Source organism: Sapajus apella, unplaced genomic scaffold, assembly GCF_009761245.1.
Source record: "Sapajus apella isolate SASKATOON/1434 unplaced genomic scaffold, GSC_monkey_1.0 scaffold59, whole genome shotgun sequence".
In the NCBI taxonomy this organism is placed as follows: Eukaryota; Metazoa; Chordata; class Mammalia; order Primates; family Cebidae; genus Sapajus; species Sapajus apella.
The window spans coordinates 13,510,925-13,529,017 of NW_022436999.1; the positions used below are offsets into that span (position 1 = coordinate 13,510,925).

At 40.1% G+C, this 18,093-nt stretch overlaps 1 long non-coding RNA gene across 1 annotated transcript; it reads right to left on the bottom strand.

Annotated features, from left to right (window-relative positions):
• Positions 1-4,097, bottom strand: LOC116528712. The gene is made up of 3 exons (XR_004259156.1): positions 3,977-4,097; positions 1,363-1,507; positions 1-777 (listed from the first exon to the last, which is right to left on the bottom strand). It is a non-coding gene; the product is annotated as an uncharacterized LOC116528712 (long non-coding RNA).
• Between the last annotated feature and the right edge of the window lie 13,996 nt (positions 4,098-18,093).

Consider the following 18,093-nt stretch of genomic DNA (forward strand, 5'->3'; position numbering starts at 1 on the left):
CCCTGTTTAGTTTTTTTAAGAAACTGCCAAACTGTTTTCCAGAGTGGCTACGTCACTTTACATTCCCACTGGTAGTGCATGAGTGACTTGGTTTCTCCCTATCTTTGCCAATATTTGTATCATCACCCTTTTTTATTTTAGCTATTTTGATAGGTGTGCAGTGATATCTCATTGTGGTTTTCATTTGAATTTCCCTAATGCCTAATGATGGTGAACATCTTTGTGTGTGCTCATTTGCCTATGTAAACTGCTCTCTCCAGAGCACCTTTGGTGTCACTATGAGGTGGACATGACAGCCAAGAGGGCTTGGCTCAAGGCCTGCAATCTCTGCTTGCACCAAAGCTGCTCCATTTATACTCATTTTACATATTGGGCTTCTGAGCAATTTCATTTAAACAGAGTGTTCTTGGTTTTGTTTGGTTTTGTTTTTCAGGTTTTTTTAAAAGGTATGACGTCAATGTACTTTGTCTAGTTTGTAGGAAGTGGCTTGGCTTTCCATAATCCTAGATGAAAACTATGTTCAAAAGTAGAAATAAATACACTCAAATATTTTTAATATAAAATATGTTCAAAAGCCAACTACGTAAGCCCATAAGCTTTTCTTCCTTTATTTCTTTACAGTGAATAACTGCAAGCTGACTCTAATTTACAAAATGAAAATTGTATCTCTCACCAATTTTAAGATGGCTGAAACATCTCTCATTAATAGTTTATGATAGCTTCCTTTTATGCAGGACCAGCATGTTGATTATCCTTCTACATGTCAGGCAGGGGGCGCTGCAGTGTGGAAGAATAAAAAGTAAAGACAACTTGATTATACCTTAGTTATGAAAGTAATATACTTGTGACATGTAACAATGATGACGAACACGTGCAAAATGCTTGCATACAGCCTGGTTTTATGATTCTATAGATTTGGTATTAGAACGTAAACAATTTCCAGGGAACATGAGTCACCCTGCAGTCCTGTATTCCTTTGAAGGCAACTTCCCATACACAGTATTTTAGCTCCCTCCCACTCCCATGCCCACCCTCAGCCCCTCTTGCTTTTTTTCCTTAAGAAGAGATATTTTTTGAGCAAGGCTAAAAAACTTGTCATGCTTTTTAAAAAGCTATCCCTACTACATTTTTCTTAGTCATTTTCACAGCCCAGCAGTAGGAGTGTCAGAGTCTTGGTGCTCTCAAAGGGGGACACAGTAGGACATCGTAGAGCTTGACTGTTACCAGTAACTCATTCTGCCTCAGTGAAGCCATCTGAGGTGACAGTCCGCTGTGGGACCAGGGCCAGTGGGAGCTGTATCCTCCCAGAGAACCAAAAGACAGAGAGGTCACGCCATCGCAGCTCCCAGGGAGTAGCCTAACCCTCCCAGCTGCTTCAGGGGTCAACCAGGTCTCCTGGCCGCCCATCCATGTGTGTGCAAGTGACTCTCTGGAGGAACACAAACTGGCCACAGTGGAACATTTTTCTCCTGTGTTATCATCAATCTTGATTCTTCAGCTGGGAAATCTGTGAAAAGTCAAGGATAGGTCTAGTGAAAAGAAAATTAAAACAAAAAACATACGTGTGCCTTCATTCTGTCCATGTGCCTTCCCCAAGCATTGCTCTCCCCATAGCTGTATTTGAGGGCTTCATACATGGTGGTCAGAAGCTCTCTGGAGAAGTTCCCTGCTATTGGCTTGTACGTGGTTTTCCTTTTCTCTGTGTGTGGTAGAAGAAATCAGTGGGGGGTAATCTCTTTTGGAATCATTTGTTTTATGTTCCCATTGGACCTTGGGTTCAAAAGCATAAATAAATGTTTAGAAGTAGTGTTTGCCTTAAGGTAGGACCAAGTCCTGCTGGCTGACTGCACCTTGGGGAAGAGCTTGGACTGCCTGACCTCACACTTCATTGGATTTCCCTCTCTAGACACAGCCAGGACCACAAAAAAACTGGAAGGGAGAAACAGGGCGCCGGCCAATTCCATCTTTCCCATGAAAAAGTTAATGACATTCCCACTAAATGCACTTTAACACCAGTCAGAGGATCTTAGGGCTGGCAAAGAATTCACTTTTTCCCAAAGAGAGTCAAAGGCCCTAGTACCTAAAAAAATGCAAGACTTGAGCCCATCCCCAAATAATTGTAGAATCAAGTCAATGATAGTATCCATCTGGACCTGGCCCTTCTAAAATAAATGTGGCTGAGGGTTTAGCAGAAGATTACTGTTTTTCTAAAGCAGTACACTATCAATTTGCACCCTGGTTTTAATAATCTACATGTACCAATAGCCAGAGAATTATGTGAGATGTTTTGAAAAGAATGACTGAAAACTGGGATTGGGCTTTTGCGTATCTCATAACCACCTATCAGAAGGTAGTATTATAAGCCCTGGTTTACATATGCAGGGTTGAGGATGGCATGGCTAAATAAGTTTCCCAAGGTCACACAGACAGCAAGATGAAGTGCTGGAAATTGAACATAGAGTCTGGCTTAGAGCTCTCACTCCTAACCACTCAGGAATAGCCCCAAGAAGCCCAACATGAAGGGGGGTGGGGACTCAAGGGAGAGACCTGGGGCTCAAGGGAGAAACTTGTGTTAGGCAAATAGGTTGTTGAATCCTCCAGTGGTTTTATTCATTTATTTATTTTTGAGACAGAGTCTCTCTCTGTCATCCCGAGTAGCTGGGATTACATGCCTGGCTAATTTTTGTATTTTTAGTAGAGACAGGGTTTCACCATGTTGGCCAGGCTGGTCTTGAACGCCTGATCTCAAATGATCCACCTGCCTTGGCCTCCCAAAGTGCTGGGATTAATTAGGCATGAACCACTGTGCCCGGCCCCTCCCAGTGATATTTGAGGCTATGGAGTTGTGCTCATTTTTATCTTTTCCTCCAAATGTACTCTCCATACTTGCTTTCTGATGCTGGAGCTAGGGCTCTGCAAACCACATTTCTGCTTGACCAGTGGCTTTTCCTTAGGCCCTGCCAATAGAGGGAAGCTGTAGGGCTGGAGGGAGGACAGGGGTGTGAATCTCCCCACAGCCTTACTGCTTCCATCCAGCAGTTGCTCATCATTCCAGTAACAGCTGTTGGGGCCGGTGTGTAGTTTTTCTAACACTTGCAAAACCAGCTTCCTCTTACCCTTGCCTAGAGACACTAGCAGTGACCAACTACATCCCCTCTTCCAAGGTTTGTGTCCCACCCTAGGCAGTCTCTTTTCTGCATTCTAGTTTTAATAATTACAGCCTCTTCCTTTGTCCTTTCAACCCTAGAGGTGGAGTTGCTTCCTGCAGGGGCTACTTCTGCCATATCTCAGAGTTTTCTTCTCACTCTTTGGGTTACTTGGTTAACAACTTTATGCCTAATTAACAAATCTTCATATGAATTTTTTTTTTTTTTTTTGAGACAGAGTTTCACTCTTGTTACCCAGGCTGGAGTGCAATGGCGCGACCTTGGCTCACCGCAACCTCCGCCTCCTGGGTTCAAGCAGTTCTCCTGCCTCAGCCTCCTGAGTAGCTGGGATTACAGGCACGCACCACCATGCCCAGCTAATTTTTTGTATTTTTAGTAGAGACCGGGTTTCACCATGTTGACCAGGATGGTCTCAATCTCTTGACCTCGTGATCCACCCCCCTCGGCCTCCCAAAGTGCTGGGATTACATAACTGGTATGGTTCCATCTCCTGACTGTTACACAACATATTTGGGAATACCAAAGAAAAGTATAAAGAGTAATGAAAGAAGAGAGCTTTGAAAACAACCTGAGACCACCTACATTAATAGGTGGTCAGCCCCAGATATGGACCAGGGAGGTGGCAGGGAATCCGGGAGAGTCTGTGTCTGCTAAGGGAAAGAATCAATCAAGGAGAGATAGAACATTCATACCAGAGAGATAATAGTTACTGGAACAAGATTCCCGAGGAAGGTGGTAGAAGTAGCCTTGTCCCCCGGAATGAAAGGAAAGAAAAAAAAAGGAACGAAGGTGGGTGAGGAGTAGATTACCTTGTGAGTGAGGAGGTCATCTGTTGAGAATAGGGATGAAGGGAGGTGGTTGGGTCTGAGGAAGGGGGAGCCTTTGAAGAGCATGAAAGAGAAGGCTGCCAAGGGCATCCCGTGGGACAGCTCTAGGGTAAGCGGAAGGGAGAAGTCCAAGAACATGAACTTGAAGTGGCTCAAATCCATGTGACTGTGTGTGTTTTCTCTTTGTTTGTTTGTTTAACTATTAGGACATAGCAGCCCTTTGTGGGATGTTGAAAAGTCAGACAATGGGATTAATCTAAGGAAGGAGTCTGCTCCAAAAAGACCTGGGTCTCAGCAGGAAAGGGATGAACATGGGGGACCCTGGGCCTAGGTTGTCTAAAATATGAAAGGATGGGGGGTGATAGAAAAGAAAAACCCCACACAACTCTATGTGTGCTCATGAGAGTTTGTGTAGAGGTCAACTCTCTTCTTTAACTGAAGCCATAAAAGGAAAAGTTTTCAAATGTGGTCTGGCTAGAGGGAAGAAAATTCCGCACAGAGACTGGACACTAGTTTTAATCCTCTCAATAAAACCATCATAGCTCATCCTTAGGTCCAACCTAAATTACAAATTATTCTTGTCAAATGACTTATAAATTGGTATATTTTAATTTCTTATTTATTCTAGGCAAGGAACCTCATTGGAGAGGCAGTGTGATAAAGAGCTCAAAAAACTTCAGAGCTCTCCAAATCTGAAGAATCAGGGATATTGCTGTAATGATGTAGGTCTTCTCTGAATGCTATTTTACTACTTTAAATTTTCTTAGGGCTGAGATCAAATCTGATAAGCACCTTAACTTAGGCAAATAATGATGGTAATAAAATATTATGCCACAGTGCCCAGGCTTCCAAACATTTCCAACTATTTTCTTGTAAATACATTTGTACAGGGGTAGTTTTCCCCTAGGACAGACCATAATTTTAAAAATCTGTATTCACTGCAGTCCTATAAATTACTGTTTCCCCTTAATGTTGGCAAGTAGTGATTTATTTTAGCAAAACTGCAGACCTCACTAAGACATGTATATGTACTTCCCTAGGGCAAGTGAGAGCTTTTTAGCATATTGTTTGGGGAAAGCATGAAAACTATTAATTTATACATAAATTCTTAGTTTACTCTGATTTATCATATATTTTATACAAAATGGCTGTTATATTTCTGTTATCCATGAATAACTAAAATGTACAACTTTTAGTAATTTTTACATTTCTAGAATAGAGCTTTATTATTGCTAAACACTTTCAAATTGTTTTATGTTTGCAATTTTGATTATGAAATAATATTCTATAATAATTTATATAGAGCTGGGCACAGTGGCTCATGACTGTAATTCTAACAACTCAGGAGGCTGAGGCCGGAGACTCTCTTGAGCCCAGGAGTTTGAGGATGCAGTGAGTCATGATCCTGCCACAGCACTCCAGCCTAGGCAACAGAGCAGAACATCATTTCTAAAAAAAGCAAAGTTATATAAAAGTACTTAAAAAGTACTAATAATGATGTATCTGCTCACTGACATGAAATTGATTTTAACCCTTCTCTTGTCACATGTTCATCCAAGAAGAGTATAGGAAAAACAGTTGCACTGAAATAGGAGTCGATTTCTTTAATTCAATCATAGAGGCATTTGAAAATAAAATGCATCCAGAAAAATATATGGAATGATGAATTTAGCATAAATGGTGAAGTGCTAAATGGTTTAAGAAAGAAAAATAAAAGATCCAATGCCATGAAGTGCAGCTTCCCCACTAGCTGGAGTCTGCGGACAGATGCTCGGAACTGTGATAGTAAACGTCTGCAAGAATTGTCACAAATCTGACAGAAAGAAGTTATTTAGTAGAAAAAACACAGGAGTCAGGCAAATCAAGATTCAGCTTCTAGTTCAGCCACTTACTAGCATTTGACCTCAGTTAACTTTTCTTAGTCCTTATCTGAAAATTGGAGATAAAGGAATGAAGCCTTAAGGCCCTTGTGGGAAAACGCTGGGATTACAAGTGTCAGGTGCTGACTCCTGGAAAGCTTGGTGCCTTGTGACCTCCTTCTCTTATGGTCCCTGACTTCTGGGCCTCAGGTTCTGTCCTCCCAAAAACCATGTGGGGAGACATCAAGAAAGATTTTGCTAGCACTTAAGGGGCCAGTGCTACTAACCATCCTTTGACTGGTTACAAACTTTAAAATGTGGAACTCTTTATACTTTAAAAGACCTGATGCAAAATGTGTGATGGGAGAAAAGGAGTTTATTCCTGAAGTTGTTTCTATCAGAGAAAAGGACGGTAGATGGCACCATTGATTCCCTTACCAGTGCTTTGCCATCAAAGTCCCCAGGGATCATTACTTAATTTATATAAATGGCTGAATGTACAGACTCAAAAAGCAGTTGACATAATCGAGAACATTGGAATAACCAGCAAGTTATTTGAAGTATTCAGGAGCAAATGTTCTTGTCAAAAAAGCTTGGCTTCATGACTCCTTTGCCATCACATCCTACCCAAGGGACTAGCAGTGTGATTAATCCATTTGACTGTTTATGAGAACTATCAAAAAATCACAGTGGTACTGTTGGTTCAGGAAAGGGCTCCCTGTGGCCTTCCCCACAACAGCTGTTCAATCTTCTGCTTTTCATCAGCTTGAGTCACTGCAGTACTTGACAGTTTATGAAGGGCTTTCCTCTTGGTAACCTCGTTAGACACGCAGGACTGGCCTCATGCACTTGGGAGTTCCTGTTTCTCTTCCTCTGTATAGCACTCTCGACGCTCCTGTGAGGATCTGTGTCACCCACCCCTCACTTCCACCAATAGTTCTTGGAGGGTGAATACAGAGTTTCTAGTCAGAACTCTTGTTCTGTGCTCTATTGTCCTTTCTGTCTGCCAGATACCTTCACACAGATGCCTCACAGGTACCTCAACCTCTTCAGAGCCAAAGTATTATCTCATTATCTTTCCTCTTAGCTCATTCTTCCTGGCTAATGACATTATTATGCTTCCAGCTATGCAGGCTTGAAGTTTGCCTTCTCTTTTGCCTCTAAAAATGTAAGCAGTTGCTATTTTCTGCATAGCCCACCTTTATAAAGCCTTTTGTAATGACTCCTCATTTTAATTTCTATACTTCCTGCCTTATCTCAGGTCCTTATTACCTTTCCCTAGGACTAATTCCATGGCATCTGATGACTCATCCAATTTTATCCCATTCTATATGCTCCTGCCCAGTGGAGCTCTAATGAGATCGCTTTCTTACTCTAAAATCTCCACATTTCCTTACTGCTTGCAATGGAAGTTCCAACTTCTCATCCCACATCAAAGTTTTCTGCAATATGTGTCCAACCTACTTTCTACTCTCTTACATCTACCTATATTACAACCAATTACCTTGAAACTAACTTTTATTGAGCATTTACTATGTCTTAAATATTGTAATAAACATTTAAAATGTATTATTGTTTAATCCTCACAGCATATGATGATATTATTTTGCCCATTTTAAAAATAAGGAAACAACAAGTTGGAGAATTCAGGTAAATTACGGGTAAATATTCAAGTAAGTATTATGGCTAGTAGGCCGTATTGAGGGAATTGAAATCTGAACAACCCACATAGACCCTTTGCTTTGCTTATCTGCCTTTATTCATGTATTTTCTTTCAGTTTGCAATGTTCTCTCCACATACATTTGCATATCAAAATCTTACTCATCTGCCAACACACATATCACATGCCACTTTTTCCTTGGGGATCTCTTTCCATGTCTCCAACTGATGGTGCTGTGTCCTTCATCTGAGCAGCCATGCACTAATGCATGTCTGATATTAGTGACTGGTGAGCTCATTCAGTCTCATCCTCATCACTGGGCTGTGGGCTTTGTAAAGAAAGTAAACATGTCTTTGTGATATTTTTACCTCCTGCACTAAACAAATTCTAGACGCTCAGTGTTGAAATAAATTGTCTCTTAAACAAACAGATAAGGTGCAACATTAATGTCAAAATAATGGCAAGCACTCTCTATATTACAGTCTGTGTATTCTCTGAAAATTGTGGCATTCTATCTAGCAATTAAACAATATAACACAAAAGAGGTGAAAGTGTCTTGCTACAGTTTGACTTTTGACATTAAATACCTTGTTTGTGTGATTTGTACATCTGAACAACATAGAGGCTTCCTTAGATAATCAATGGACACAGTTGCTGACTGATTGATTTTTCTTCTATAAGTGTTAGGTTGTTACCCAGATTTTTGTTTTGAGAAAAAGAATTATGTAGTAATGTTGGCAACAAAATTTACTCTTCTCTAATTCCATGGGGGCAACATTAATCAATACCTTTCCCTGTGTTCATCAGTTGTAAAATCTGGGGATGTCCTTGTTCAACATTGAAAACCAGTTGAAACAATATAACCCAGCAAGTCTATTCCATATGAAACATGAGAACACATGTCCACACAAAAATTTGTGCAGCATTATTCATAACAGTCAAAAGAAGTGGAAGTGACCTAAATGTCCATTAACTGACAATAGTAATAATGCCCAACAAAAATGGGGTATTACTCAGCAATAAAAAGGAATGAAATGTTAATCACACTGCAACATGGGTAAGCTGTGAAAACATTGTGCTAGGGAAAAGAAGCAAGTCACAAAAAATGACATAATATATGATTTTATTTACATGAAGTGTCCAGAATAGACAAATCCATAGACACAGAAGTGGATTAGTGGTTGTCTAGGTTTGAAGGGAAAGGGAATGGGGAAATTGAGGAGTGACTGTTAATGGGTATTCTTTCTGGAATGATGCAAATGTTCTAAAATTTGTGGTGATGGTTGCCCAGTTTTGTGAATGCACTGAAAGTCATTGAATTTTACATTTAAAATGAGTAAATTAGAGGGGATGTGAAATATATCTTAATAAATTTGCTATTTTTTAAAGGCAATTGAAATGGTATCCAGGATTACTATGAGATGAGGAGCTCTGCTAGTCAGCAGTGAACTAAGATGCTAACAACAATTCTAGTGTTTTAGTCATGAAGTCTTTGCCCATGCCTATAACCTGAATGGTATTGCCTAGGTTTCCTTCTAGGGTTTTTATGGTTTTAGGTCTTATATTTAAGTCTTTAATCTATCTTGAGTTAATTTTTGTATAAGGTGTAAGGAAGGGATCCAATTTTAGCTTTCTGCATATGGCTAGCCAGTTTTCCCAACAACATTTATTGAATGGGGAATTCTTTCCCCATTGTTTGTTTTCATTAGGTTTGTCAAAGGTCAGATGGTTGTAGATGTGTGGTGTTATTTCTGCTGCCTCTGTTCTGTTCCATTGATCTATATATCTGTTTTGGAACCAGTACCATGCTGCCTTTGTTACTGTAGCCTTGTAGTATAGTTTGAAGTCAGGTAGTGTGATGCCTTCAGCTTTGTTCTTTTTGCTAAGGATTGTCTTGGCTATGTGGACTCTTTTTTTGTTTCATGTGAAATTTAAAATATAGTTTTTTCCAATTCTGTGAAGAAAGTCAATGGTAGCTTGATGGGGGTAGCATTGAATCTATAAATTACAGAATGGGAGAAAATTTTTGCAATCTATCCATCTGACAAAAGGCTAATATTCAGAATCTACAAAAAACCAAATTTACAAGAAAAAAACAACCCCATTAAAAAGTGGGCAAAAGATATGAACAAACACTTCTCGAAAGAAGACATTTCTGCAGCCAACACACATATGAAAAAAAGTTAATCATCACTGGTCATTAGAGAAATGCAAATCAAAACCTCATTGAGATACCATCTCCCACCCATTTCAATGGCAATCATTAAAAACTTAAGAAACAACAGATGCTGGAGAGGATGTGGAGAAAGAGGAATGCTTTTACGCTGTTGGTGGGAGTGTAAATTAGTTCAATCATTGTGGAAGATAGTGTGGTGATTTTTCAAGGATCTAGAACTAGAAATACCATTTGACCTAGCAATCCCATTATTGGGTATATACTCCCAAAATTATAAATCATTCTACTGTAAAGACACATGCACACAAATGTTTATTGTGGCGCTGTTTATGATAGCAAAGACTTGGAACCAAACTAAATGCCCATCAATGATAGACTAGATAAAGAAAATGTGGCACATATACACTATGGAATACTACGCAGCCATAAAAAAGATGAGTTCATGTCCTTTGCAGGGACATGGATGAAGCTGGAAACCATCATTCTCAGCAAACTAACACAAGAACAGAAAACCAAACACTGCATGTTCTCACCCGTAAGTGGGTGTTGAACAATGAGAACACATGGACACAGGGAGGGGAACATCACACACTGGGGCCTGTCGGGGACTAGGAGACTAGGGGAGGAAGAGCATTAGGAGAAATACTTAATGTAGGTGACGGGTTGATGGGTTCAGCAAACCACCATGACGTGTTTACCTATGTAACAAACCTGCCCATTCTGCACATGTACGCAGAAGTTAAAGTACAATAATAATAATTTTAAAAGATGCTAACAATTCTGCATGAAAGAGGAAAGTCAGCATTTGAGCAGGCACCCATCAAACCATTCTGTCTCAAAACAGATGCTAAGGAAGCAGAAGAGGTAGAAAGAAAAAGGTATTTTGTTTTTTGCTCAGTTCCCTGGGACATTTTACTTTTATCAAAGATTATACTTTGGTTTAGATCAGTCAGGAAACACTTTTTCCAAAATATTTTTTACTCTACAATATCTTTAAAAGGCAAAAATGACTATTTTACTGTTTGGACAATGGGGAACTTTTATTTTTAGCTTTTGGTATTAAATTTGAAAGGCACTCAGCCCAAATGAGCACTTTTCTCAGCTAGAGACTTTTTTTTTTAAAACACAAACAGTTTAAAACTTATCTAAGAGCACTTAACAACTCCGTTGTACACAGAGACTATAAAACAAGCAGCTGTGGTGTTAATGACTATTACGCACCCCTGGCCAGCTGGGACTTGACAGAACATTGGACCACAGAAACCCTGTAAGTGAATAATATGGGAAACAGTCTATAAATAGGAAGAATATCGGTTATTCGCCAAAACACACAGATTCTGGTGTGACCACACAGGAGTAGGAACACTATCAAGATTTCTGACAAGCTGAATGAACCTTGGACACAAAGACAGCAGTGGAGATATTATGTTCTCCTGAGCAGATGTTAGGGATTAGCTTAAACCTCATCTCTTCATTTGGTTACTTTCCAGCTCTCTAGAGGGGAAAGCAGGGCCTGGAAATCCTGGCTGCTCATGAATGGGTGAGGGGGACTTTGATTCTCGAGCTGGGCTTCCTGGCTTCTCTTAAAAGCCAAGAAATAGGAATGCGGTTGGTGTGGTTCTGGTTTGCGGGACCATCCACTTGCTTCAGACAAGCTGAAAGAGTCTGGGGAAACTGGAGGACCCTCCTGGCTGATGTTCTCCCAGCAGGGAAGTTTCATCCTGCCCTACCATCTGCTTCTGGGAATGGTGCATAAGGCAGCTTGAATTTCTCCCCTACTAAAGTTCTCATCATGTCCAAACATACTTCGTTTGATACTTCTGTCTTTTGGCACATATTATTCCTTTTAGTTGGAATTTCCCTCTTCTTTGTCTGATAACCTCCAACTCATCCTTTTAAACTTACCTTTTCTGTGAAGCCTCGCAGATCCCTTGGGCAAAATTAGCTATTTCTACCTCTATATTTCTAAAGCAATGTCCATCATAGCCTGGAAGTTGTGCATGATTTTCCCTCCCTAGACAATGAATGCCTCAGACACAAGGATTACATCTTATTTATTAAAATCTCTATTGCTTGGCATGTCTGACAAATAGTAAGTTACTAAATGTTTGTGAATTCTACTAGATTGAGATCCTGATAAGCAGTCTAAGAATACAAAGATGAATAAACCAGCTGCCTGGCCTAGAAGGAGCAGTGTGTGTGTGTGTGTGTGTGTGTGTGTGAGAGAGAGAGAGAGAGAGAGAGAGTGAGAGAAAGAGAGAGAGAGAGAGAGAGAGAGAGAGATAGCAAGAGACTATAAAATTGAATAACCAGGGCCAGGCATGGTGGCTCATGCCTATAATCCCAGCACTTTGGGAGGCCGAGGCGGGTGGATCACAAGGTCACTAGATCGAGACCATCCTGGTCAACAAGGTGAAACCCCGTCTCTACTAAAAATACAAAAATTAGCTGGGCATGGTGGCACGTGCCTGCAGTCCCAGCTACTTGGGAGGCTGAGGTAGGAGAATTGTTTGAATTCAGGAGGTGGAGGTTGTGGTGAGCCAAGATCGCGCCATTGCACTCCAGCCTGGGTAACAAGAGCGAAACTCCATCTCGAAAAAATAAAATAAAATAAAAATTGAATAGCCAGAGACAAAAGACCAACTCTCTTTAATGGGAGTAAATCTAGGCACCCAGAGAAGAGAGATTGGTTCAAATCATACTAGAGTGGATGTTGTAATAACTAAGTACCATAGACTAGGTGGCTTAAACAACAAAAATTCATTTTCACACAGTTTTGGAGACTACATACAAATTCAAGATCTGGCTGTTGGGAGGGCTGATTTCATTCTGAGGCCACTCTCCTAGGTTTGTATGTGGATGTCTGCTCTCTGTTCCTGTCTTCACATGGTTATACCTTGGTCTGTGTGTGTCTGTGTCCTAATCTCTTCTTCTTAGATGCCAATCATACTGGATTAGGGCCCACTCCCAGTCACCTCATTTAACCTTAACTATCTCTTTAACGGACCTATTTCAAAAAAAAAAAAAAAAAAACAACGAGTCACATTCTGGGGTACTGAAGATTAAGACTTTAAGACAAGTTTTGGAGGGGGACTGCAATTCAGCTGATAACACTACATAACTAACTACTTTGCCTTAAGTGAAGGCTTGCTTTGTGCATTAACTCTGCACACTGGTACCTTCCTTGGACTTGACCTTCAGATCTAAGCAATGTTGACAGGGCCCCTGTAAGCACATGATTTGATGTAATTGGAACTGGCAAATACGGAGCCTGAATGCTAACGCAGACTCCAGTTTTGCTCAGTGCTGCACTTGATGAAGAGACCTAGCCTAGGGGACCTTTACCAGGATGTCAAAAGGTAGGTACACAGTATCTGGCTTTACAAGCTGCAGTCTGTGTGGGCTGCTTTTGTACCACAAATGAATATGCCTTGGAACGTTCTATGCCAGCATTCACTATCACTGCTCTCTGTTGAGCAGCCCGCAGCACCAAACCATGAGGCTGGAGAGAGAGAGAGGACCAGCTGAAGTCTCTGTACCATCCTTATAAACTAGGGTCATGCTCAGCTGAAGGAATCTGTCCCCAGCGCTGGGCTGAAAGCTAGGCTGATTGCAGCAGCACATCATTCAAGAAGTTCTGCCTCCAAGTGCAGATGTTCATTTCAAAATGGAAAAAATCATCATACTGTTCTGAAACTATTCAGAGGAGATTCCTCATGGAAAGAGCAACTAGAGTAATTTCCTGAAGTAAAATAAGTTTAGGTTTATAAGGTTGATACTCCAGAGATGTTCTTCCCCTCCCTTAGTTTACTATTTCTCTAAGTGATGTCCTAGGCCTCCTATGTGGGACTCACATGGGGTTATTAATCAAAATGGAAATTTCTATGCTGCCCTACCTTGTGCCGACTGAGTCAGAATTTCTAGGTGGACCTAGGAATCTTAATTTGTATTCTTGTCTCAGGTAATTCGTATGCTTACTAACATGTGTGAGCCACTAATTTAGTAACTGCCTGGAAGTGTAGGAGAGGCACTACCAGGTGAGTAGTTCTGCCTGATTCACCAGACTTCATGGTTGTGGCTCAGTAAGACCCTGAGAGACCCAGCCACGAGGTTCAGTGCCTGGTTAGTAGGTGCCGCCAACTCAGCTCCTGATTCACTCCAGGTATCTGCCCACAGCTCCATTTTCTCTCTCCTCCTTTGGTTCTTTGAAGTCACACCTTGGATGATCCCTCATTTAAAAAAAGAAGAAGAAAAGTTGTTTAATACTGATATTACTCAACACTGATGATGGTATGGTTAGTAGAAGGGAACTATCACACCCAACTGCTGGGAGTGTAAACTGGAATGATCCTTTCCAGAAGGCATTTTGACAATCTATAGTCAGTGAGAAACTATGAATTCTATTTCTGGAATGAACCCCAATGGAAAAATGGAAGATTCTATTAAATACTTACATTTAGAATAGCCATCAGAGCCTTATTTATAATAGTGATACATGTTCAACAGACAGGTAACTTGTCAGATTCAAAAATTTAAGATATTAAGAAGTCATCTAGGTTGTCACAAATTACCTACCCACTTAGTAGGTGGAAAAATATATTAAGCTTTAAAATGATTGAAAGTCTATATATAATAATTTTGTTTTCTTTTCTGTTTTTATTGTATTTGGGCTCTGGGGTACATGTGCATGTCCTGTATCCTGCAGGATTGTTGCATAAGTACATATATGCCATGGTGGTTTGCTGTCTTCATCCCTCTGCCCCCGTTGCCTACATCAGGCATTTCTCCCTGTGTTATCCCATCCCCCCCCCCACTGCTCCCAGCCTGCTGCCCCCCCCACCCCTCCCCTCCACCCCCTCACCTAGCCCTGTGAGTGGTGTTCCCTTCCCTGTGCCCAAGTGTTATTGTTCATCACCCGCCTATGAGTGAAAACAAGTGGTGTTTGGTTTTCTGTTCTTGTGTCAGTTTGCTGAGAATGATGGTTTCTAGGTTCATCCATGTGTCTACAAAGGACATGAACTCATCGTTTTTTATGGATGCATAATATTCCATGGTGTATATGTGCCATATTTTCCTTGTCCGGTCTATCATCCATGGGCATTTGGGTTGGTTCCAGGTCTTTGCTATCGTAAACAGCACCACAATGAACATACGTGTGCATGTGTCTTTATGATAGAGCAATTTATAATCCTTTGGGTATATACCCAGTAATGCGATTGCTGGGTCAAATGGGATTTCTATTTCTAGATCCTTGAGGAATTGCCACACTGTCTTCCATAATGGTTGAACTAATTTACCCTCCCACCAACAGTGTAAAAGTGTCCCTTTTTCTCCACGTCCTCTTCAGCATCTGTTGTCTGCAGATTTTTTAATGATCACCATTCTAACTGGCATGAGATGGTATCTCAATGTAGTTTTGATTTGCATTTCCCTAATGACCAACAATGATGAACATTTTTTCATATGTTTGTTGGCCACATATTTGTCTTTTGAAAAGTGTCTGTTCATATCCTTCACCCACTTTTGAATGGGTTTGTTTGTTTTTTCCTGTAAATCTGCTTTCGTTCTTTGTAGATTCTGGATAGTAGACCTTTGTCTGATGGGTAGATTGCAAAAATTTCTTCCCATTCTGTTGGTTGCCAGTCTACTTTAATAATTGTTTCTTTTGCTGTGTAGAAGCTCTTAAGTTTAATTAGGTCCCATTTGTCTATTTTGTCTTTTGTTGCCATTGCTTTTGGTGTTTTAGTCATGAAGTCCTTGCCTGTGCCTATGTCCTGAATGGTTTTGCCTAGGTTTTCTTCTAGGGTTTTTATGGTGTTAGGTCTTATGTTTAAATCTTTAATCCACCTGGAGTTAATTTTTGTATAAGGTGTAAGGAAGGGGTCCAGTTTCAGCTTCCTGCATATGGCTAGCCAGTTTCCCAACACCATTTATTAAACAGGGAATCCTTTTCCCATTGCTTGTTTTTGTCCGGTTTGTCAAAGATCAGATGGTTATAGATGTATGGTGTTGTTTCCAAAGCCTCTGTTCTGTTCCATTAGTCTATATCTCTGTTTTGGTACCAGTACCATGCTGTTTTGATTACTATAGCCTTGCAGTATAGTTTGAAGTCAGGTAGCGTGATGCCTCCTGCTTTGTTCTTTTTGCTTAGGATTGTCTTGGCTATACTGGCTCTCTTTTGGTTCCATATGAAGTTTAAAGTGGTTTTTCCAGTTCTGTAAAGAAGGTCAATGGTAGCTTGATGGGATAGCATTGAATCTATAAATTACTTTGGGCAGTATGGCCATTTTCACAATATTGATTCTTCCTAACCATGAGCCTGGAATGTTTTTCCATCTGTTTGTGTCCTCTCTTATTTCCTTGAGCAGTGGTTTGTAGTTCTCCTTGAAGAGAACTTTTACCTCCTTTGTTAATTGTATTCCTAGGTATTTTATTCTTTTTGTAGCAATTGTAAATGGGAGTTTGCTCATGATTTGGCTCTCTGTTTGTCTGTTACTGGTGTATAGGAATGCTTGTGATTTCTGCACATTGATTTTGTATCCTGAGACTTTGCTGAAGTTGCTTATCAGCTTAAGGAGATTTTGGGCTGAGGTGATGGGGTCTTCTAAATATACGATCATGTTGTCAGCAAAAAGGGACAATTTGACTTCTTCTTTTCCTAATTGAATGCCCTTTATTTCTTTTTCTTGCCTAACTGCTCTGGCTAGAACTTCCAAAGCTATATTGAATAGGAGTGGTGAGAGAGAGCATCCTTGTCTAGTGCCAGTTTTCAAATGGAATGCTTCTAATTTTTGCCTATTCAGTATGATATTAGCTGTGGGTTTGTCATAAATAGCTTTTATTGTTTTGAGATACGTTCCATGGATACCTAGTTTATTGAGAGTTTTTAGCATAAAGGGCTGTTGAATTTTGTCAAAGGCCTTCTCTGCGTCTATTGAGATAATCATGTAGTTTTTGTCTTTTGTTCTGTTTATGTGGTGAATTATGTTTATAGATTTGCGTATGTTGAACCAGCCTTGTATCCCCAGGATGAAGCCTACTTGATCATGATGGATAAACTTTTTGATGTGCTGTTGCAATTGATTTGCCAGTATTTTATTGAAGATTTTTGCATCTATGTTCATCATGGATATTGGCCTGTAGTTTTCTTTTTTAGTTGTGTCTCTGCCAGATTTTGGCATCAGGATGATGTTGGTCTCATAGAAAGAGTTAGGGAGGGTTCCTTCTTTTTGTATTGCTTGGAATAATTTCAACAGGAATGGTACCACCTCTTCTTTGTATGTCTGGTAGAATTCAGCTCTGAACCCGTCTGGACCTGGGCTGTTTTTGGTCGGTAGGCTATTAATTGCTGCCTCAACTTCAGACCTTGTTATTGGTCTATTCAGGGTTTCAACTTCTCCTTGGCTTAGACTTGGGAGTGTGTGAGTTTCCAGGAATTTATCCATTTCTTCCAGATTTACTGGTTTATGTGCATAGAGTTGTTTGCAGTAATTGCTGATGATAGTTTGTATTTCCGAGGAATTGGTGGTGATCTCCACTTTATTGTTTTTTTATTGTATCTATTTGATTCTTCTCTCTTTTCTTTTTTATTAGTCTAGCTAGTAGTCTGTCTATTTTGTTGATTTTTTCAAAAAACCAGCTCCTGGATTTATTGATTTTTTGAAGGGTTTTTTATGTATCTCCTTCAGTTCTGCTCTGATCTTAGTTATTTCTTGTCTTCTGCTTGCTTTTGAGTTTTTTTGATCTTGCTCCTCCAGCTCTTTCAATTTTGATGATAGTGTGTCAATTTTAGATCTCTCCTTGTTTCTTACATGGGCATTTATTGCTATAAATTTCTCTCTATATACTGCCTTAAATGTGTCCCATACGATCTGGTATGTTGCGTCTTCATTCTCGTTGGTTTCAAAGAACATTTTTATTTCTACCTTCATTTCATTGTTTTTCCATTGGTCATTCAAGAGCAAGTTGCTCAGTTTCCATGTGATTGTGCAGTTTTGAGTGCTTTCCTTAATCCTGAGTTCTAATTTGAATGCGCTGTGTTCTGAGAGAGTGTTTGTTATGATTTCCATTCTTTTGCATTTGCTAAGAAGTGATTTACTTCTAATTATGTGGTCAGTTTTGGAGTAAGTGCAATGTGGTGCTGAGAAGAATGTGTATTCTGTGGATTTGGGGTGGAGTGTCCTGTAAATGTCTGTTAGGTTCACTTGGTCCAGATCTGCGTTCAAGTCTTGGATATCCTTGTTGACTTTCTGTCTCATTGATCTGTCCAATATTGTCAATGGAGTGTTAAAGTCTCCCACTATTACTGTGTGGGAGTCTAAGTCTCTTTGTAGGTCTTTAAGAACTTGCTTTATGTATCTGGGTGCTCCTGCACTGGGTGCATAAATAGTTAGGATAGTTAGC